The 22,127-nt window shown below is 48.8% G+C and overlaps 6 non-coding genes across 6 annotated transcripts; all 6 read right to left on the reverse strand.

Annotated features, from left to right (window-relative positions):
• Positions 1–349: 349 nt before the first annotated feature.
• trnaa-agc (transfer RNA alanine (anticodon AGC)) lies at positions 350–422 on the reverse strand. The gene has a single exon. It is a non-coding gene; the product is annotated as a tRNA-Ala (tRNA).
• A 5,588-nt stretch (positions 423–6,010) lies between these two features.
• On the reverse strand, positions 6,011–6,083 carry trnaa-agc (transfer RNA alanine (anticodon AGC)). The gene has a single exon. It is a non-coding gene; the product is annotated as a tRNA-Ala (tRNA).
• Positions 6,084–8,500: 2,417 nt separating this feature from the next.
• trnaa-cgc (transfer RNA alanine (anticodon CGC)) lies at positions 8,501–8,573 on the reverse strand. The gene has a single exon. It is a non-coding gene; the product is annotated as a tRNA-Ala (tRNA).
• Positions 8,574–9,594: 1,021 nt separating this feature from the next.
• Positions 9,595–9,667, reverse strand: trnaa-agc (transfer RNA alanine (anticodon AGC)). The gene has a single exon. It is a non-coding gene; the product is annotated as a tRNA-Ala (tRNA).
• A 3,127-nt stretch (positions 9,668–12,794) lies between these two features.
• trnaa-agc (transfer RNA alanine (anticodon AGC)) lies at positions 12,795–12,867 on the reverse strand. The gene has a single exon. It is a non-coding gene; the product is annotated as a tRNA-Ala (tRNA).
• Positions 12,868–14,097: 1,230 nt separating this feature from the next.
• Positions 14,098–14,170, reverse strand: trnaa-cgc (transfer RNA alanine (anticodon CGC)). Its single transcript has one exon. It is a non-coding gene; the product is annotated as a tRNA-Ala (tRNA).
• Positions 14,171–22,127: the final 7,957 nt, after the last annotated feature.

Consider the following 22,127-nt stretch of genomic DNA (forward strand, 5'->3'; position numbering starts at 1 on the left):
TGTGGGCATCGATCCCACTACCTCTCGTATGCAAAGCAAGTGGTCCACCACCTGAGCTAATTCCCCTTCTGCCAAAAAGCGTACCGCCCCATCGGTGACACAAAAACATTCACATGTGATGAATTCAACCACCTGGACACCTCATGATGCAACAAGTTCAGTCAACCACCCTCGCTTCAAATGCCTCGAGCTGTGGAGCTTCATTCATCCACTGACAATGGCAGAGTGGAGAAAAATGCAGTTTTTTGGCAACAGTCTCCCAAGTACTTTGTCACGAGGGATCATTCCGGTCAGGTCAGCCTGTTCAAAAAAGCCACAATCCGGTCTGAAGACGGCATCGAAACGTCTCTGGAGAATGTGGGCATCGATCCCACTACCTCTCGCATGCTAAGCGAGCGCTCTACCACTTGAGCTAATTCCCCTTTGGTCAGGAAGCGTACTGCCCCATCGGTGACACAAAAACATTCACATGTGATGAATTCAACCACCTGGACACCTCATGATGCAACAAGTTCAGTCAACCATCCTCCCTTCAAATGCCTTGAGCTGTGGAGCTTCATTCATCCACTGACAATGGCAGAGTGGAGCAAACAGCAGTTTTTTGGCCACAGTCTCCCAAGTACGTGGTCATGTGGGATCCTTCCGTTCAGGTTACCCTTTTCAAAAAAGTCACGACGAGGCCCGAAGACAGCATCGAAGCATCTGTGGAGAACGTGGGCATCGATCCGACCACCTCCTGCATGCGAAGCAAGCGCTCTACCACTTCAGCTAATTCCCCTTTTGCCAAAAAGTGTACCGCCCCATCGGTGACACAAAAATATTCACATGTGATGAATCCATCCACCTGGACACCTCATGATGCAAGAAGTTCTGTGACGCAGCCTCGCTTCAAATGGCTTGAGCTGTGGAGCTTCATTCATCCACTGACAATGGCAGAGTGGCGAAAACAGCAGTTTTTTGGCAAAAGTCTCCCGAGTCCGTGGTCACGTGGGATCATTCCGTTCAGGTTACCCATTTCAAAAAAGTCACAACAAGGACCGAAGACAGTATCGATCCCACTACCTCTGGCATGCGAAGCAAGCGCTCTACCACTTCAGCTAATTCCCCTTTTGCTGAAATGCATACTGCCCCATCGTGGCACAAAAACATTCACATGTGATGAATCCATCCACCTGGACACCTCATGATGCAACAAGTTCAGTCAACCGCCCTTGCTTCAAATGCCTTGAGCTGTGGAGCTTCATTCATCTACTGACAATGGCAGAGTGGCGAAAACAGCAGTTTTTTGGCAAAAGTCTCCCGAGTCCGTGGTCACGTGGGATCATTCCGTTCAGGTTACCCATTTCAAAAAAGTCACAACAAGGACCGAAGACAGTATCGATCCCACTACCTCTGGCATGCGAAGCAAGCGCTCTACCACTTCAGCTAATTCCCCTTTTTCTGAATTGCGTACCACCCCATCGTGACACAAAAACATTCACATGTGATGAATCCATCCACCTGGACACCTCATGATGCAACAAGTTCAGTCAACCACCCTCGCTTCAAATGCCTTGAGCGGTGGAGCTTCATTCATCCACTGACAATGGCAGAGCGGAGAAAAATGCAGTTTTTTGGCAACAGTCTCCCAAGTACTTTGTCACGAGGGATCATTCCGGTCAGGTCAGCCTGTTCAAAAGAGTCATGACTCGGTCTGAAGACGGCATCGAAACATCTCTGGAGGATGCGGGCATCGATCCCACCACCTCTCGCATGCTAAGCAAGCGCTCTACCACTTGAGCTAATCCCCCTTTTGCTGGAATGCATACCGCCACATCGGTGACACAAAAACATTCACATGTGTTGAATCCATCCACCTGGATGGATTCCAGGTGGATGGTTCAGTGAAGCACCCAGTGCAGGACCAATTTCAGTGAAGCACCCTCGCTTCAAATGCCTTGAGCTGTGGATCTTCATTCGTCCACTGACAATGGCAGAGTGGAGCAAACAGCAGTTTTTTGGCCATAGTCTCCCAAGTACGTGGTCATGTGGGATCATTCCGTTCAGGTTACCCTTTTCAAAAAAGTCACGATGAGGCCTGAAGACAGCATCGAAGCATCTCTGGAGAATGTGGGCATTGACCCCACTACCTCTCGCATGCTAAGCAAGCGCTCTACCACTTGAGCTAATTCCCCTTTTGCCGGGGTGCATACCGCCCCATCGTGACACAAAAACATTCACAGGTGATGAATCCATCCACCTGGACACCTCATGATGCAACAAGTTCAGTCAACCACTCTCGCTTCAAATGCCTTGAGCTGTGGAGCTTCATTCATCCACTGACTATGGCAGAGTGGAGAAAAATGCCGTTTTTTGGCAACAGTCTCCCAAGTACGTGGTCATGTGGGATCATTCAGTTCAGGTTACCCTTTTCAAAAAAGTCACGACGAGGCCCGAAGACAGCATCGAAGCATCTCTGGAGAATGTGGGCATCAATCCGACTACCTCTTGCATGCGAAGCAAGCGCTCTACCACCTGAGCTAATTCCCCTTTTACTGAGGTGAACGCCGCCCCATCGTGACACAAAAACATTCACATGTCATGAATCCATCCACCTGGACACCTCATGATGCAACAAGTTCAGTCAAGCACCATCGCTTCAAATGCCTTGAGCTGTGGAGCTTCATTCATCCACTGACAATAGCAGAGTGGAGAAAAATGCAGTTTTTTGGCAACAGTCTCCCAAGTACTTTGTCACGAGGGATCATTCCGGTCAGGTCAGCCTGTTCAAAAAAGCCGCGATTCGGTCTGAAGACGGCATCGAAACACCTCTGGAGAATGTGGGCATCGATCCCACTGCCTCTCGCATGCTAAGCAAGCGCTCTACCACTTGAGCTAATTCCCCTTGGTTGGGAAGCATACCGCCCCATCGGTGACACAAAAACATTCACATGTGATGAATCCATCCACCTGGACACCTCATGATGCAACAAGTTCAGTAAAGCACCCTCGCTTCAAATGCCTTGAGCTGTGGAGCTTCATTCATCCACTGACAATAGCAGAGTGGAGAAAAATGCAGTTTTTTGGCAACAGTCTCCCAAGTACTTTGTCACGAGGGATCATTCCGGTCAGGTCAGCCTGTTCAAAAAAGCCACAATTCGGTCTGAAGACGGCATCGAAACATCTCTGGAGAATGTGGGCACCGATCCCACCGCCTCTCGCATGCTAAGCAAGCGCTCTACCACTTGAGCTAATTCCCCTCGGTTGGGAAGCGTACCGCCCCATCGGTGACACAAAAACATTCACATGTGATGAATTCAACCACCTGGACACCTCATGATGCAACAAGTTCAGTCAACCACCATCGCTTCAAATGCCTTGAGTTGTGGAGCTTCATTCATCCACTGACAATGGCAGAGTGGCGAAAACAGCAGTTTTTTGGCAAAAGTCTCCCAAGTCCGTGGTCAAGTGGGATCATTCCGTTCAGGTTACCCTTTACAAAAAAGTCACGACGAGGCCCGAAGACAGCATCGAAGCATCTCTGGAGAATGTGGGCATCGATCCCACTACCTCTCGCATGCGAAGCAAGCGCTCTACCACTTGAGCTAATTCCCCATTTGCTGAAGTGAGTACCGCCCCATCGGTGACACAAAAACATTCACATGTGATGAATCCATCCACCTGGACACCTCATGATGCAAGAAGTTCTGTGACGCAGCCTTGCTTCAAATGCCTTGAGCTGTGGAGCTTCATTCATCCACTGACAATGGCAGAGTGGCGAAAACAGCAGTTTTTTGGCAAAAGCCTCCCGAGTCCGTGGTCATGTGGGATCATTCCGTTCAGGTTACCCTTTTCAAAAAAGTTACGATGAGGTCTTAAGACCACGTTGAAGCACCTCTGGAGAATGCAGGCATTGATCCCACTACCTCTCGCATGCAAAGCAAGTGGCCCACCACTTGAGCTAATTCCCCTTCCGCCAAAGAGCGTACCGCCCCATCGGTGACACAAAAACATTCACATGTGATGAATTCAACCACCTGGACACCTCATGATGCAACAAGTTCAGTCAACCACCCTCGCTTCAAATGCCTTGAGCTGTGGAGCTTCATTCATCCACTGACAATGGCAGAGTGGCAAAAACAGCAGTTTTTTGGCAAAAGTCTCCCGAGTCCGTGGTCATGTGGGATCATTCCGTTCAGGTTACCCTTTTCAAAAAAGTCAAGATGAGGCCTGAAGACGGCATCGAGACACCTCTGGAGAATGTGGGCATCGATCCCACTACCTCTCGCATGCTAAGCAAGCGCTCCACCACTTGAGCTAATTCCCCTTTTGCCAGGAAGCAAACCGCCCCATCGGTGACACAAAAACATTCACATGTGATGAATTCAACCACCTGGACACCTCATGATGCAACAAGTTCAGTCAACCACCCTCGCTTCAAATGCCTTGAGCTGTGGAGCTTCATTCATCCACTGACAATGGCAGAGTGGAGAAAAATGCAGTTTTTTGGCAACAGTCTCCCAAGTACGTGGTCATGTGGGATCATTCCGGTCAGGTTACCCTTTTCAAAAAAGTCAAGATGAGGCCTGAAGACAGCATCGAAACATCTCTGGAGAACGTGGGCATCGATCCCACTACCTCTCTCATGCAAAGCAAGCGCTCTACCACTTGAGCCAATTCCCCTTTTGCTGAAGTGCATACCGCCCCATCGTGACACAAAAACATTCACGTGATGAATCCATCCACCTGGACACCTCATGATGCAACAAGTTCAGTCAACCACCATCGCTTCAAATGCCTTGAGTTGTGGAGCTTCATTCATCCACTGACAATGGCAGAGTGGCGAAAACAGCAGTTTTTTGGCAAAAGTCTCCCAAGTCCGTGGACATGTGGGATCATTCCGTTCAGGTTACCCTTTACAAAAAAGTCACGACGAGGCCCGAAGACAGCATCGAAGCATCTCTGGAGAATGTGGGCATCGAGCCCACTACCTCTCGCATGCGAAGCAAGCGCTCTACCACTTGAGCTAATTCCCCATTTGCTGAAGTGAGTACCGCCCCATCGGTGACACAAAAACATTCACATGTGATGAATCCATCCACCTGGACACCTCATGATGCAAGAAGTTCTGTGACGCAGCCTTGCTTCAAATGCCTTGAGCTGTGGAGCTTCATTCATCCACTGACAATGGCAGAGTGGCGAAAACAGCAGTTTTTTGGCAAAAGTCTCCCGAGTCCGTGGTCATGTGGGATCATTCCGTTCAGGTTACCCTTTTCAAAAAAGTTACAATGAGGTCTTAAGACCACGTTGAAGCACCTCTGGAGAATGCGGGCATTGATCCCACTACCTCTCGCATGCAAAGCAAGCAGCCCACCACTTGAGCTAATTCCCCTTCTGCCAAAGAGCGTACCGCCCCATCGGTGACACAAAAACATTCACATGTGATGAATCCATCCACCTGGACACCTCATGATGCAAGAAGTTCTGTGACGCAGCCTCGTTTCAAATGCCTTGAGCTGTGGAGCTTCATTCATCCACTGACAATGGCAGAGTGGCGAAAACAGCAGTTTTTTGGCCACAGTCTCCCAAGTACGTGGTCATGTGGGATCATTCCGTTCAGGTTACCCTTTTCAAAAAAGTCACGACAAGGCCCGAAGACAGCATCGAAGCATCTCTGGAGAATGTGGGCATCGATCCCACTACCTCTCGTATGCAAAGCAAGTGGTCCACCACCTGAGCTAATTCCCCTTCTGCCAAAAAGCGTACCGCCCCATCGGTGACACAAAAACATTCACATGTGATGAATTCAACCACCTGGACACCTCATGATGCAACAAGTTCAGTCAACCACCCTCGCTTCAAATGCCTTGAGCTGTGGAGCTTCATTCATCCACTGACAATGGCAGAGTGGAGAAAAATGCAGTTTTTTGGCAACAGTCTCCCAAGTACTTTGTCACGAGGGATCATTCCGGTCAGGTCAGCCTGTTCAAAAAAGCCACAATCCGGTCTGAAGACGGCATCGAAACGTCTCTGGAGAATGTGGGCATCGATCCCACTACCTCTCGCATGCTAAGCGAGCGCTCTACCACTTGAGCTAATTCCCCTTTGGTCAGGAAGCGTACTGCCCCATCGGTGACACAAAAACATTCACATGTGATGAATTCAACCACCTGGACACCTCATGATGCAACAAGTTCAGTCAACCATCCTCCCTTCAAATGCCTTGAGCTGTGGAGCTTCATTCATCCACTGACAATGGCAGAGTGGAGCAAACAGCAGTTTTTTGGCCACAGTCTCCCAAGTACGTGGTCATGTGGGATCCTTCCGTTCAGGTTACCCTTTTCAAAAAAGTCACGATGAGGCCCGAAGACAGCATCGAAGCATCTGTGGAGAACGTGGGCATCGATCCGACCACCTCCTGCATGCGAAGCAAGCGCTCTACCACTTCAGCTAATTCCCCTTTTGCCGAAAAGTGTACCGCCCCATCGGTGACACAAAAATATTCACATGTGATGAATCCATCCACCTGGACACCTCATGATGCAAGAAGTTCTGTGACGCAGCCTCGCTTCAAATGGCTTGAGCTGTGGAGCTTCATTCATCCACTGACAATGGCAGAGTGGCGAAAACAGCAGTTTTTTGGCAAAAGTCTCCCGAGTCCGTGGTCACGTGGGATCATTCCGTTCAGGTTACCCATTTCAAAAAAGTCACAACAAGGACCGAAGACAGTATCGATCCCACTACCTCTGGCATGCGAAGCAAGCGCTCTACCACTTCAGCTAATTCCCCTTTTTCTGAATTGCGTACCACCCCATCGTGACACAAAAACATTCACATGTGATGAATCCATCCACCTGGACACCTCATGATGCAACAAGTTCAGTCAACCACCCTCGCTTCAAATGCCTTGAGCGGTGGAGCTTCATTCATCCACTGACAATGGCAGAGTGGAGAAAAATGCAGTTTTTTGGCAACAGTCTCCCAAGTACTTTGTCACGAGGGATCATTCCGGTCAGGTCAGCCTGTTCAAAAGAGTCATGACTCGGTCTGAAGACGGCATCGAAACATCTCTGGAGGATGCGGGCATCGATCCCACCACCTCTCGCATGCTAAGCAAGCGCTCTACCACTTGAGCTAATCCCCCTTTTGCTGGAATGCATACCGCCACATCGGTGACACAAAAACATTCACATGTGTTGAATCCATCCACCTGGATGGATTCCAGGTGGATGGTTCAGTGAAGCACCCAGTGCAGGACCAATTTCAGTGAAGCACCCTCGCTTCAAATGCCTTGAGCTGTGGATCTTCATTCGTCCACTGACAATGGCAGAGTGGAGCAAACAGCAGTTTTTTGGCCATAGTCTCCCAAGTACGTGGTCATGTGGGATCATTCCGTTCAGGTTACCCTTTTCAAAAAAGTCACGATGAGGCCTGAAGACAGCATCGAAGCATCTCTGGAGAATGTGGGCATTGACCCCACTACCTCTCGCATGCTAAGCAAGCGCTCTACCACTTGAGCTAATTCCCCTTTTGCCGGGGTGCATACCGCCCCATCGTGACACAAAAACATTCACAGGTGATGAATCCATCCACCTGGACACCTCATGATGCAACAAGTTCAGTCAACCACTCTCGCTTCAAATGCCTTGAGCTGTGGAGCTTCATTCATCCACTGACAATGGCAGAGTGGAGAAAAATGCCGTTTTTTGGCAACAGTCTCCCAAGTACGTGGTCATGTGGGATCATTCCGTTCAGGTTACCCTTTTCAAAAAAGTCAAGATGAGGCCCGAAGACAGCATCGAAAAATCTCTGGAGAATGCGGGCATCGATCCCACTACCTCTCGCATGCAAAGCAAGCGCTCTACCACTTGAACTAATCCCCCTTTTGCCAACGTGCATACCGCCCCATCGTGACACAAAAACATTCACATGTGATGAATCCATCCACCTGGACACCTCATGATGCAACAAGTTCAGTAAAGCACCCTCGGTTCAAATGCCTTGAGCTGTGGAGCTTCGTTCATCCACTGACAATGGCAGAGTGGCGAAAACAGCAGTTTTTTGGCAAAAGTCTCCCGAGTCCGTGGTCATGTGGGATCATTCCGTTCAGGTTACCCTTTTCAAAAAAGTTACAATGAGGTCTTAAGACCACATTGAAGCACCTCTGGAGAATGCGGGCATTGATCCCACTACCTCTCGCATGCAAAGCAAGCGGCCCACCACTTGAGCTAATTCCCCTTCTGCCAAAGAGCGTACCGCCCCATCGGTGACACAAAAACATTCACATGTGATGAATCCATCCACCTGGACACCTCATGATGCAAGAAGTTCTGTGACGCAGCCTCGCTTCAAATGCCTTGAGCTGTGGAGCTTCATTCATCCACTGACAATGGCAGAGTGGCGAAAACAGCAGTTTTTTGGCCACAGTCTCCCAAGTACGTGGTCATGTGGGATCATTCCGTTCAGGTTACCCTTTTCAAAAAAGTCACGACAAGGCCCGAAGACAGCATCGAAGCATCTCTGGAGAATGTGGGCATCGATCCCACTACCTCTTGCATGCGAAGCAAGCGCTCTACCACTTGAGCTAATTCCCCTTTCTCTGAAATGCGTACCACCCCGTTGTGACACAAAAACATTCACATGTGATGAATCCATCCACCTGGACACCTCATGATGCAACAAGTTCAGTCAACCACCCTCGCTTCAAATGCCTTGAGCGGTGGAGCTTCATTCATCCACTGACAACGGCAGAGTGGAGAAAAATGCATTTTTTGGCAACAGTCTCCCAAGTACTTTGTCACGAGGGATCATTCCGGTCAGGTCAGCCTGTTCAAAAAAGTCATGACTCGGTCTGAAGACGGCATCGAGACACCTCTGGAGAATGTGGGCATCGATCCCACTACCTCTCGCATGCTAAGCAAGCGCTCTACCACTTGAGCTAATTCCCCTCTTGCTTGAATGCATACCGCCACATCGGTGACACAAAAACATTCACATGTGTTGAATCCATCCACCTGGATGGATTCCAGGTGGATGGTTCAGAGAAGCACCCAGTGCAGGACCAATTTCAGTGAAGCACCCTCGCTTCAAATGCCTTGAGCTGTGGAGCTTCATTCATCCACTGACAATGGCAGAGTGGCGAAAACAGCAGTTTTTTGGCAAAAGTCTCCCAAGTCCGCGGTCATGTGGGATCATTCCGTTCAGGTTACCCTTTACAAAAAAGTCACGACGAGGCCTGCAGACAGCATCGAAGCATCTCTGGAGAATGTGGGCATCGATCCCACTACCTCCCGTATGCAAAGCAAGTGGTCCACCACCTGAGCTAATTCCCCTTCTGCCAAAAAGCGTACCGCCCCATCGGTGACACAAAAACATTCACATGTGATGAATTCAACCACCTGGACACCTCATGATGCAACAAGTTCAGTCAACCACCCTCGCTTCAAATGCCTTGAGCTGTGGAGCTTCATTCATCCACTGACAATGGCAGAGTGGAGAAAAATGCAGTTTTTTGGCAACAGTCTCCCAAGTACTTTGTCACGAGGGATCATTCCGGTCAGGTCAGCCTGTTCAAAAAAGCCACAATCCGGCCTGAAGACGGCATCGAAACGTCTCTGGAGAATGTGGGCATCGATCCCACTACCTCTCGCATGCTAAGCGAGCGCTCTACCACTTGAGCTAATTCCCCTTTGGTCAGTAAGCGTACTGCCCCATCGGTGACACAAAAACATTCACATGTGATGAATTCAACCACCTGGACACCTCATGATGCAACAAGTTCAGTCAACCATCCTCCCTTCAAATGCCTTGAGCTGTGGAGCTTCATTCATCCACTGACAATGGCAGAGTGGAGCAAACAGCAGTTTTTTGGCCACAGTCTCCCAAGTACGTGGTCATGTGGGATCCTTCCGTTCAGGTTACCCTTTTCAAAAAAGTCACGACGAGGCCCGAAGACAGCATCGAAGCATCTGTGGAGAACGTGGGCATCGATCCGACCACCTCCTGCATGCGAAGCAAGCGCTCTACCACTTCAGCTAATTCCCCTTTTGCCGAAAAGTGTACCGCCCCATCGGTGACACAAAAATATTCACATGTGATGAATCCATCGACCTGGACACCTCATGATGCAAGAAGTTCTGTGACGCAGCCTCGCTTCAAATGGCTTGAGCTGTGGAGCTTCATTCATCCACTGACAATGGCAGAGTGGCGAAAACAGCAGTTTTTTGGCAAAAGTCTCCCGAGTCCGTGGTCACGTGGGATCATTCCGTTCAGGTTACCCATTTCAAAAAAGTCACAACAAGGACCGAAGACAGTATCGATCCCACTACCTCTGGCATGCGAAGCAAGCGCTCTACCACTTCAGCTAATTCCCCTTTTTCTGAATTGCGTACCACCCCATCGTGACACAAAAACATTCACATGTGATGAATCCATCCACCTGGACACCTCATGATGCAACAAGTTCAGTCAACCACCCTCGCTTCAAATGCCTTGAGCGGTGGAGCTTCATTCATCCACTGACAATGGCAGAGTGGAGAAAAATGCAGTTTTTTGGCAACAGTCCCCCAAGTGCTTTGTCACGAGGGATCATTCCGGTCAGGTCAGCCTGTTCAAAAGAGTCATGACTCGGTCTGAAGACGGCATCGAAACAACTCTGGAGGATGCGGGCATCGATCCCACCACCTCTCGCATGCTAAGCAAGCGCTCTACCACTTGAGCTAATCCCCCTTTTGCTGGAATGCATACCGCCACATCGGTGACACAAAAACATTCACATGTGTTGAATCCATCCACCTGGATGGATTCCAGGTGGATGGTTCAGTGAAGCACCCAGTGCAGGACCAATTTCAGTGAAGCACCCTCGCTTCAAATGCCTTGAGCTGTGGATCTTCATTCGTCCACTGACAATGGCAGAGTGGAGCAAACAGCAGTTTTTTGGCCATAGTCTCCCAAGTACGTGGTCATGTGGGATCATTCCGTTCAGGTTACCCTTTTCAAAAAAGTCACGATGAGGCCTGAAGACAGCATCGAAGCATCTCTGGAGAATGTGGGCATTGACCCCACTACCTCTCGCATGCTAAGCAAGCGCTCTACCACTTGAGCTAATTCCCCTTTTGCCGGGGTGCATACCGCCCCATCGTGACACAAAAACATTCACAGGTGATGAATCCATCCACCTGGACACCTCATGATGCAACAAGTTCAGTCAACCACTCTCGCTTCAAATGCCTTGAGCTGTGGAGCTTCATTCATCCACTGACAATGGCAGAGTGGAGAAAAATGCCGTTTTTTGGCAACAGTCTCCCAAGTACGTGGTCATGTGGGATCATTCCGTTCAGGTTACCCTTTTCAAAAAAGTCAAGATGAGGCCCGAAGACAGCATCGAAAAATCTCTGGAGAATGCGGGCATCGATCCCACTACCTCTCGCATGCAAAGCAAGCGCTCTACCACTTGAACTAATCCCCCTTTTGCCAAAGTGCATACCGCCCCATCGTGACACAAAAACATTCACATGTGATGAATCCATCCACCTGGACACCTCATGATGCAACAAGTTCAGTAAAGCACCCTCGGTTCAAATGCCTTGAGCTGTGGAGCTTCGTTCATCCACTGACAATGGCAGAGTGGAGAAAAATGCAGTTTTTTGGCAACAGTCTCCCAAGTACTTTGTCACGAGGGATCATTCCGGTCAGGTCAGCCTGTTCAAAAAAGCCACGATCCGGTCTGAAGACGGCATCGAAACGTCTCCGGAGAACGTGGGCATCGATCCCACTACCTCTTGCATGCAAAGCAAGTGGTCCACCACTTGAGCTAATTCCCCTTCTGCTAAAAAGCGTACCGCCCCATCGGTGACACAAAAACATTCACATGTGATGAATTCAACCACCTGGACACCTCATGATGCAACAAGTTCAGTCAACCACCCTCGCTTCAAATGCCTTGAGCTGTGGAGCTTCATTCATCCACTGACAATGGCAGAGTGGCGAAAACAGCAGTTTTTTGGCAAAAGTCTCCCGAGTCCGTGGTCACGTGGGATCATTCCGTTCAGGTTACCCTTTTCAAAAAAGTCACAACGAGGACCGAAGACAGCATCGAAGCATCTCTGGAGAATGTGGGCATCGATCCCACTACCTCTGGCATGCGAAGCAAGCGCTTTACCACTTAGGCTAACTCCCCTTTTGCCGAATTGCGTACCACCCCATCGTGACACAAAAACATTCACATGTGATGAATCCATCCACCTGGTCACCTCATGATGCAACAAGTTCAGTCAACCACCCTCGCTTCAAATGCCTTGAGCTGTGGAGCTTCATTCATCCACTGACAATGGCAGAGTGGAGAAAAATGCAGTTTTTTGGCAACAGTCTCCCAAGTACGTGGTCATGTGGGATCATTCCGTTCAGGTTACCCTTTTCAAAAAAGTCAAGATGAGGCCCGAAGACAGCATCGAAACATCTCTGGAGAATGTGGGCATCGATCCCACTACCTCTCGCACGCAAAGCACGCGCTCTACCACTTGAACTAATTCCCCTTTTGCCAAAGTGCATACCGCCCCATCGTGACACAAAAACATTCACATGTGATGAATCCATCCACCTGGACACCTCATGATGCAACAAGTTCAGTCAACCACCCTCGCTTCAAATGCCTTGAGCTGTGGAGCTTCATTCATCCACTGACAATGGCAGAGTGGAGAAAAATGCAGTTTTTTGGCAACAGTCTCCCAAGTACTTTGTCACGAGGGATCATTCCGGTCAGGTCAGCCTGTTCAAAAAAGCCACGATCCGGTCTGAAGACGGCATCGAAACGTCTCTGGAGAATGTGGGCATCGACCCCACTACCTCTCGCATGCTAAGCGAGCGCTCTACCACTTGAGCTAATTCCCCTTTGGTCAGGAAGCATACTGCCCCATCGGTGACACAAAAACATTCACATGTGATGAATTCAACCACCTGGACACCTCATGATGCAACAAGTTCAGTCAACCACCCTCCCTTCAAATGCCTTGAGCTGTGGAGCTTCATTCATCCACTGACAATGGCAGAGTGGAGCAAACAGCAGTTTTTTGGCCACAGTCTCCCAAGTACGTGGTCATGTGGGATCATTCCGTTCAGGTTACCCTTTTCAAAAAAGTCACGACGAAGCCCGAAGACAGCATCGAAGCATCTCTGGAGAATGTGGGCATCGATCCGACTACCTCTTGCATGCGAAGCAAGTGCTCTACCACTTCAGCTAATTCCCCTTTTGCCGAAATGTGTACCGCCCCATCGGTGACACAAAAACATTCACATGTGATGAATGATGATGATGAATATATTTATTAGATAGAATGTTAGAGTACAAGTACAGTCACACAGTAGCATGTATTACAGTACAAGTACAGTCACACAGTAGCATGTATTACAGTACAAGTACAGTCAAACAGTAGCATGTATTACAGTACAAGTACAGTCAAACAGTAGCATGTATTACAGTACAAATAACGTCAAACATCCTGTCTAAGAGGAGCATTTCAAAAAAGCCCTTGCGGGCTTGTTTCCGTTGAAAGTCCTTCGTACATAAATCATCCACAAAAAACAATACAAATAACAATACAAATAAAAATAAATCCAATATTAAATTACGCAATTGATGCAACGTAACATTAGAAAGACAAAAATAAAATGTTATTACACCGCCAGTGCAAACTAACAATTAATCTAAAATAAATTACACCACTGATGCGAGATGACAATAAATAACTTACATAAATTACAATAAATTACTAAAGCAATTAATACGTGCAACATAGGTGGACAAAAAAAAAAAGGAGGGGGGGTTTGACTCGGAGAGAGTCGTGATGACTATCTCCGTTTCTGTCCCCCTGAAAGGTGTTAGAGGTGTCCAGGTGTCCATCCACCTGGACACCTCATGATGCAAGAAGTTCTGTGACGCAGTCTCGCTTCAAATGCCTTGAGCTGTGGAGCTTCATTCATCCACTGACAATGGCAGAGTGGCGAAAACAGCAGTTTTTTGGCAAAAGTCTCCCGAGTCCGTGGTCACGTGGGATCATTCCGTTCAGGTTACCCTTCTCAAAGAAGTCACAACGAGGACCGAAGACAGTATCGAAGCATCTCTGGAGAATGTGGGCATCGATCCCACTACCTCTTGCATGCGAAGCAAGCGCTTTACCACTTGAGCTAATTCCCCTCTTGCTGAATTGCTTACCACCCCATCGTGACACAAAAACATTCACATGTGATGAATCCATCCACCTGGACACCTCATGATGCAACAAGTTCAGTCAACCACCCTCGCTTCAAATGCCTTGAGCGGTGGAGCTTCATTCATCCACTGACAATGGCAGAGTGGAGAAAAATGCAGTTTTTCGGCAACAGTCTCCCAAGTACTTTGTCACGAGGGATCATTCCGGTCAGGTCAGCCTGTTCAAAAAAGTCATGACTCGGTCTGAAGACGGCATCGAAACATCTCTGGAGGATGTGGGCATCGATCCCACTACCTCTCGCATGCTAAGCAAGCGCTCTACCACTTGAGCTAATTCCCCTTTTGCTGGAATGCATACCGCCACATCGGTGACACAAAAACATTCACATGTGTTGAATCCATCCACCTGGATGGATTCCAGGTGGATGGTTCAGTGAAGCACCCAGTGCAGGACCAATTTCAGTGAAGCACCCTCGCTTCAAATGCCTTGAGCTGTGGAGCTTCATTCGTCCACTGACAATGGCAGAGTGGAGCAAACAGCAGTTTTTTGGCCACAGTCTCCCAAGTACGTGGTCATGTGGGATCATTCCGTTCAGGTTACCCTTTTCAAAAAAGTCACGACGAAGCCCGAAGACAGCATCGAAGCATCTCTGGAGAATGTGGGCATCGATCCGACTACCTCTTGCATGCGAAGCAAGCGCTCTACCACTTGAACTAATTCCCCTTTCGCTGAAGTGCGTACCGCCCCATCGGTGACACAAAAACATTCACATGTGATGAATCCATCCACCTGGACACCTCATGATGCAAGAAGTTCTGTGACGCAGCCTCGCTTCAAATGCCTTGAGCTGTGGAGCTTCATTCATCCACTGACAATGGCAGAGTGGCGAAAACAGCAGTTTTTTGGCAAAAGTCTCCCGAGTCCGTGGTCATGTGGGATCATTCCGTTCAGGTTACCCTTTTCAAAAAAGTTACGATGAGGTCTTAAGACCACGTCGAAGCACCTTTGGAGAATGCGGGCATTGATCCCACTACCTCTCGCATGCAAAGCAAGTGGCCCACCACTTGAGCCAATTCCCCTTCTGCCAAAAAGCGTACCGCCCCATCGGTGACACAAAAACATTCACATGTGATGAATTCAACCACCTGGACACTTCATGATGCAACAAGTTCAGTCAACCACCCTCGCTTCAAATGCCTTGAGCTGTGGAGCTTCATTCATCCACTGACAATAGCAGAGTGGAGAAAAATGCAGTTTTTTGGCAACAGTCTCCCAAGTACTTTGTCACGAGGGATCATTCCGGTCAGGTCAGCCTGTTCAAAAAAGCCACGATTCGGTCTGAAGACGGCATCAAAACATCTCTGGAGAATGTGGGCATCGATCCCACTGCCTCTCGCATGCTAAGCAAGCGCTCTACCACTTGAGCTAATTCCCCTTGGTTGTGAAGCATACCGCCCCATCGGTGACACAAAAACATTCACATGTGATGAATTCAACCACCTGGACACCTCATGATGCAACAAGTTCAGTAAAGCACCCTCGCTTCAAATGCCTTGAGCTGTGGAGCTTCATTCATCCACTGACAATAGCAGAGTGGAGAAAAATGCAGTTTTTTGGCAACAGTCTCCCAAGTACTTTGTCACGAGGGATCATTCCGGTCAGGTCAGCCTGTTCAAAAAAGCCACGATTCGGTCTGAAGACGGCATCGAAACATCTCTGGAGAATGTGGGCATCGATCCCACTGCCTCTCGCATGCTAAGCAAGCGCTCTACCACTTGAGCTAATTCCCCTTGGTTGTGAAGCATACCGCCCCATCGGTGACACAAAAACATTCACATGTGATGAATTCAACCACCTGGACACCTCATGATGCAACAAGTTCAGTCAACCACCCTCGCTTCAAATGCCTTGAGCTGTGGAGCTTCATTCATCCACTGACAATGGCAGAGTGGAGCAAACAGCAGTTTTTTGGCAACAGTCTCCCAAGTACGTGGTCATGTGGGATTATTCCGTTCAGGTTCCCCTTTTCAAAAAAGTCAAGATGAGGCCTGAAGACGGCATCGAGACACCTCTGGAGAATGTGGGCATCGATCCCACTACCTCTCGCATGCTAAGCAAGCGCTCTACCACGTGAGCTAATTCCCCTTTTGCTGGGCAGCATGCCGCCCCATCGGTGACACAAAAACATTCACATGTGATGAATTCAACCACCTGGACACCTCATGATGCAACAAGTTCAGTCAACCACCCTCGCTTCAAATGCCTTGAGCTGTGGAGCTTCATTCATCCACTGACAATGGCAGAGTGGAGAAAAATGCAGTTTTTTGGCAACAGTCTCCCAAGTACGTGGTCATGTGGGATCATTCCGGTCAGGTTACCCTTTTCAAAAAAGTCAAGATGAGGCCTGAAGACAGCATCGAAACATCTCTGGAGAATGTGGGCATCGATCCCACTGCCTCTCGCACGCAAAGCAAGAGCTCTACCACTTGAGCTAACTCCCCTTTCGCTGAAGTGCATACCGCCCCATCGTGACACAAAAACATTCACATGTGATGAATCCATCCACCTGGACACCTCATGATGCAACAAGTTCAGTCAACCACCCTCGCTTCAAATGCCTTGAGCTGTGGATCTTCATTCGTCCACTGACAATGGCAGAGTGGCGAAAACAGCAGTTTTTTGGCAAAAGTCTCCCAAGTACGTGGTCATGTGGGATCATTCCGTTCAGGTTACCCTTTACAAAAAAGTCACGACGAGGCCCGAAGACAGCATCGAAGCATCTCTGGAGAATGTGGGCATCGATCCCACTACCTCTCTCATGCGAAGCAAGCGCTCTACCACTTGAACTAATTCCCCTTTCGCCGAAGTGCGTACCGCCCCATCGGTGACACAAAAACATTCACATGGGATGAATCCATCCACCTGGACACCTCATGATGCAAGAAGTTCTGTGACGCAGCCTCGCTTCAAATGCCTTGAGCTGTGGAGCTTCATTCATCCACTGACAATGGCAGAGTGGCGAAAACAGCAGTTTTTTGGCAAAAGTCTCCCGAGTCCGTGGTCATGTGGGATCATTCCGTTCAGGTTACCCTTTTCAAAAAAGTTACGATGAGGTCTTAAGACCACGTCGAAGCACCTCTGGAGAATGCGGGCATTGATCCCACTACCTCTCGCATGCAAAGCAAGTGGCCCACCACTTGAGCCAATTCCCCTTCTGCCAAAAAGCGTACCGCCCCATCGGTGACAAAAAAACATTCACATGTGATGAATTCAACCACCTGGACACCTCATGATGCAACAAGTTCAGTCAACCACCCTCGCTTCAAATGCCTTGAGCTGTGGAGCTTCATTCATCCACTGACAATGGCAGAGTGGCGAAAACAGCAGTTTTTTGGCAAAAGTCTCCCGAGTCCATGGTCATGTGGGATCATTCCGTTCAGGTTACCCTTTTCAAAAAAGTTACGATGAGGTCTTAAGACCACGTCGAAGCACCTCTGGAGAATGCGGGCATTGACCCCACTACCTCTCGCATGCAAAGCAAGTGGTCCACCACTTGAGCTAATTCCCCTTCTGCCAAAAAGTGTACCGCCCCATCGGTGACACAAAAACATTCACATGTGATGAATTCAACCACCTGGACACCTCATGATGCAACAAGTTCAGTCAACCACCCTCGCTTCAAATGACTTGAGCTGTGGAGCTTCATTCATCCACTGACAATGGCAGAGTGGAGAAAAATGCAGTTTTTTGGCAACAGTCTACCAAGTACGTGGTCATGTGGGATCATTCCGTTCAGGTTACCCTTTTGAAAAAAGTCAAGATGAGGCCTGAAGACAGCGTCGAAACATCTCTGGAGAGTGTGGGCATCGATCCCACTACCTCTGGCATGCAAAGCAAGCGCTCTACCACTTGAGCCAATTCCCCTTTTGCCAAAGTGCATACCGCCCCATCGTGACACAAAAACATTCACATGTGATGAATCCATCCACCTGGACACCTCATGATGCAACAAAGTTCAGTAAAGCACCCTCGCTTCAAATGCCTTGAGCTGTGGAACTTCATTCATCCACTGACAATGGCAGAGTGGGGAAAACAGCAGTTTTTTGGCAACAGTCTCCCGAGCACTTTGTCAGGAGGGATCATTCCGGTCAGGTCAGCCTGTTCAAATTAAGTCACGATTCAGTCTGAAGACAGCATCGAAACATCTCTGGAGAATGCGGGCATCGATCCCCCTACCTCTCGCATGCTAAGCAAGCGCTCTACCACTTGAGCTAATTCCCCTTTTGCCGGGAAGCATACCGCCCCATCGGTGACACAAAAACATTCACATGTGATGAATTCAACCACCTGGACACCTCATGATGCAACAAGTTCAGTCAACCACCCTCGCTTCAAATGCCTTGAGCTGTGGAGCTTCATTCATCCACTGACAATGGCAGAGTGGAGCAAACAGCAGTTTTTTGGCAACAGTCTCCCAAGTACGTGGTCATGTGGGATTATTCCGTTCAGGTTCCCCTTTTCAAAAAAGTCAAGACGAGGCCTGAAGACGGCATCGAGACACCTCTGGAGAATGTGGGCATTGATCCCACTACCTCTCGCATGCTAAGCAAGCGCTCTACCACGTGAGCTAATTCCCCTTTTGCCGGGTAGCATACCGCCCCATCGGTGACACAAAAACATTCACATGTGATGAATTCAACCACCTGGACACCTCATGATGCAACAAGTTCAGTCAACCACCCTCGCTTCAAATGCCTTGAGCTGTGGAGCTTCATTCATCCACTGACAATGGCAGAGTGGCGAAAACAGCAGTTTTTTGGCAAAAGTCTCCCGAGTCCATGGTCATGTGGGATCATTCCGTTCAGGTTACCCTTTTCAAAAAAGTTACGATGAGGTCTTAAGACCACGTCGAAGCACCTCTGGAGAATGCGGGCATTGACCCCACTACCTCTCGCATGCAAAGCAAGTGGTCCACCACTTGAGCTAATTCCCCTTCTGCCAAAAAGTGTACCGCCCCATCGGTGACACAAAAACATTCACATGTGATGAATTCAACCACCTGGACACCTCATGATGCAACAAGTTCAGTCAACCACCCTCGCTTCAAATGACTTGAGCTGTGGAGCTTCATTCATCCACTGACAATGGCAGAGTGGAGAAAAATGCAGTTTTTTGGCAACAGTCTACCAAGTACGTGGTCATGTGGGATCATTCCGTTCAGGTTACCCTTTTGAAAAAAGTCAAGATGAGGCCTGAAGACAGCATCGAAACATCTCTGGAGAATGTGGGCATCGATCCCACTACCTCTGGCATGCAAAGCAAGCGCTCTACCACTTGAGCCAACTCCCCTTTTGCCAAAGTGCATACCGCCCCATCGTGACACAAAAACATTCACATGTGATGAATCCATCCACCTGGACACCTCATGATGCAACAAAGTTCAGTAAAGCACCCTCGCTTCAAATGCCTTGAGCTGTGGAACTTCATTCATCCACTGACAATGGCAGAGTGGGGAAAACAGCAGTTTTTTGGCAACAGTCTCCCGAGCACTTTGTCAGGAGGGATCATTCCGGTCAGGTCAGCCTATTCAAATTAAGTCACGATTCAGTCTGAAGACAGCATCGAAACATCTCTGGAGAATGCGGGCATCGATCCCCCTACCTCTCGCATGCTAAGCAAGCACTCTACCACTTGAGCTAATTCCCCTTTTGCCGGGAAGCATACCGCCCCATCGGTGACACAAAAACATTCACATGTGATGAATTCAACCACCTGGACACCTCATGATGCAACAAGTTCAGTCAACCACCCTCGCTTCAAATGCCTTGAGCTGTGGAGCTTCATTCATCCACTGACAATGGCAGAGTGGAGCAAACAGCAGTTTTTTGGCAACAGTCTCCCAAGTACGTGGTCATGTGGGATTATTCCGTTCAGGTTCCCCTTTTCAAAAAAGTCAAGACGAGGCCTGAAGACGGCATCGAGACACCTCTGGAGAATGTGGGCATTGATCCCACTACCTCTCGCATGCTAAGCAAGCGCTCTACCACGTGAGCTAATTCCCCTTTTGCCGGGTAGCATACCGCCCCATCGGTGACACAAAAACATTCACATGTGATGAATTCAACCACCTGGACACCTCATGATGCAACAAGTTCAGTCAACCACCCTCACTTCAAATGCCTTGAGCTGTGGAGCTTCATTCATCCACTGACAATGGCAGAGTGGAGAAAAATGCAGTTTTTTGGCAACAGTCTCCCAAGTACGTGGTCATGTGGGATCATTCCGGTCAGGTTACCCTTTTCAAAAAAGTCAAGATGAGGCCTGAAGACAGCATCGAAACATCTCTGGAGAATGTGGGCATCGATCCCACTGCCTCTCGCACGCAAAGCAAGAGCTCTACCACTTGAGCTAACTCCCCTTTCGCTGAAGTGCATACCGCCCCATCGTGACACAAAAACATTCACATGTGATGAATCCATCCACCTGGACACCTCATGATGCAACAAGTTCAGTCAACCACCCTCGCTTCAAATGCCTTGAGCTGTGGATCTTCATTCGTCCACTGACAATGGCAGAGTGGCGAAAACAGCAGTTTTTTGGCAAAAGTCTCCCAAGTACGTGGTCATGTGGGATCATTCCGTTCAGGTCAGCCTGTTCAAAAAAGCCACGATTCGGTCTGAAGACGGCATCGAAACATCTCTGGAGAATGGGGGCATCGATCCCACTGCCTCTCGCATGCTAAGCAAGCTCTCTACCACTTGAGCTAATTCCCCTTTTGCTGAAACGCATACCGCCCCATCGGTGACACAAAAACATTCACATGTGATGAATTCAACCACCTGGACACCTCATGATGCAACAAGTTCAGTCAACCACCCTCGCTTCAAATGCCTTGAGCTGTGGAGCTTCATTCATCCACTGACAATGGCAGAGTGGCGAAAACAGCAGTTTTTTGGCAAAAGTCTCCCGAGTCCGTGGTCATGTGGGATCATTCCGTTCAGGTTACCCTTTTCAAAAAAGTTACGATGAGGTCTTAAGACCACGTCGAAGCACCTCTGGAGAATGCGGGCATTGACCCCACTACCTCTCGCATGCAAAGCAAGTGGTCCACCACTTGAGCTAATTCCCCTTCTGCCAAAAAGTGTACCGCCCCATCGGTGACACAAAAACATTCACATGTGATGAATTCAACCACCTGGACACCTCATGATGCAACAAGTTCAGTCAACCACCCTCGCTCCAAATGACTTGAGCGGTGGAGCTTCATTCATCCACTGACAATGGCAGAGTGGAGAAAAATGCAGTTTTTTGGCAACAGTCTACCAAGTACGTGGTCATGTGGGATCATTCCGTTCAGGTTACCCTTTTGAAAAAAGTCAAGATGAGGCCTGAAGACAGCATCGAAACATCTCTGGAGAATGTGGGCATCGATCCCACTACCTCTGGCATGCAAAGCAAGCGCTCTACCACTTGAGCCAATTCCCCTTTTGCCAAAGTGCATACCGCCCCATCGTGACACAAAAACATTCACATGTGATGAATCCATCCACCTGGACACCTCATGATGCAACAAGTTCAGTAAAGCACCCTCGCTTTAAATGCCTTGAGCTGTGGAGCTTCATTCATCCACTGACAATGGCAGAGTGGGGAAAACAGCAGTTTTTTGGCAACAGTCTCCCGAGTACTTTGTCAGGAGGGATCATTCCGGTCAGGTCAGCCTGTTCAAATTAAGTCATAATTCAGTCTGAAGACAGCATCGAAACATCTCTGGAGAATGCGGGCATCGATGCCCCTACCTCTCGCATGCTAAGCAAGCGCTCTACCACTTGAGCTAATTCCCCTTTTGCCGGGAAGCATACCGCCCCATCGGTGACACAAAAACATTCACATGTGATGAATTCAACCACCTGGACACCTCATGATGCAACAAGTTCAGTCAAC

The sequence above is a fragment of the Brachionichthys hirsutus genome, unplaced genomic scaffold (assembly GCF_040956055.1).
Source record: "Brachionichthys hirsutus isolate HB-005 unplaced genomic scaffold, CSIRO-AGI_Bhir_v1 contig_558, whole genome shotgun sequence".
NCBI lineage: Eukaryota > Metazoa > Chordata > Actinopteri > Lophiiformes > Brachionichthyidae > Brachionichthys > Brachionichthys hirsutus.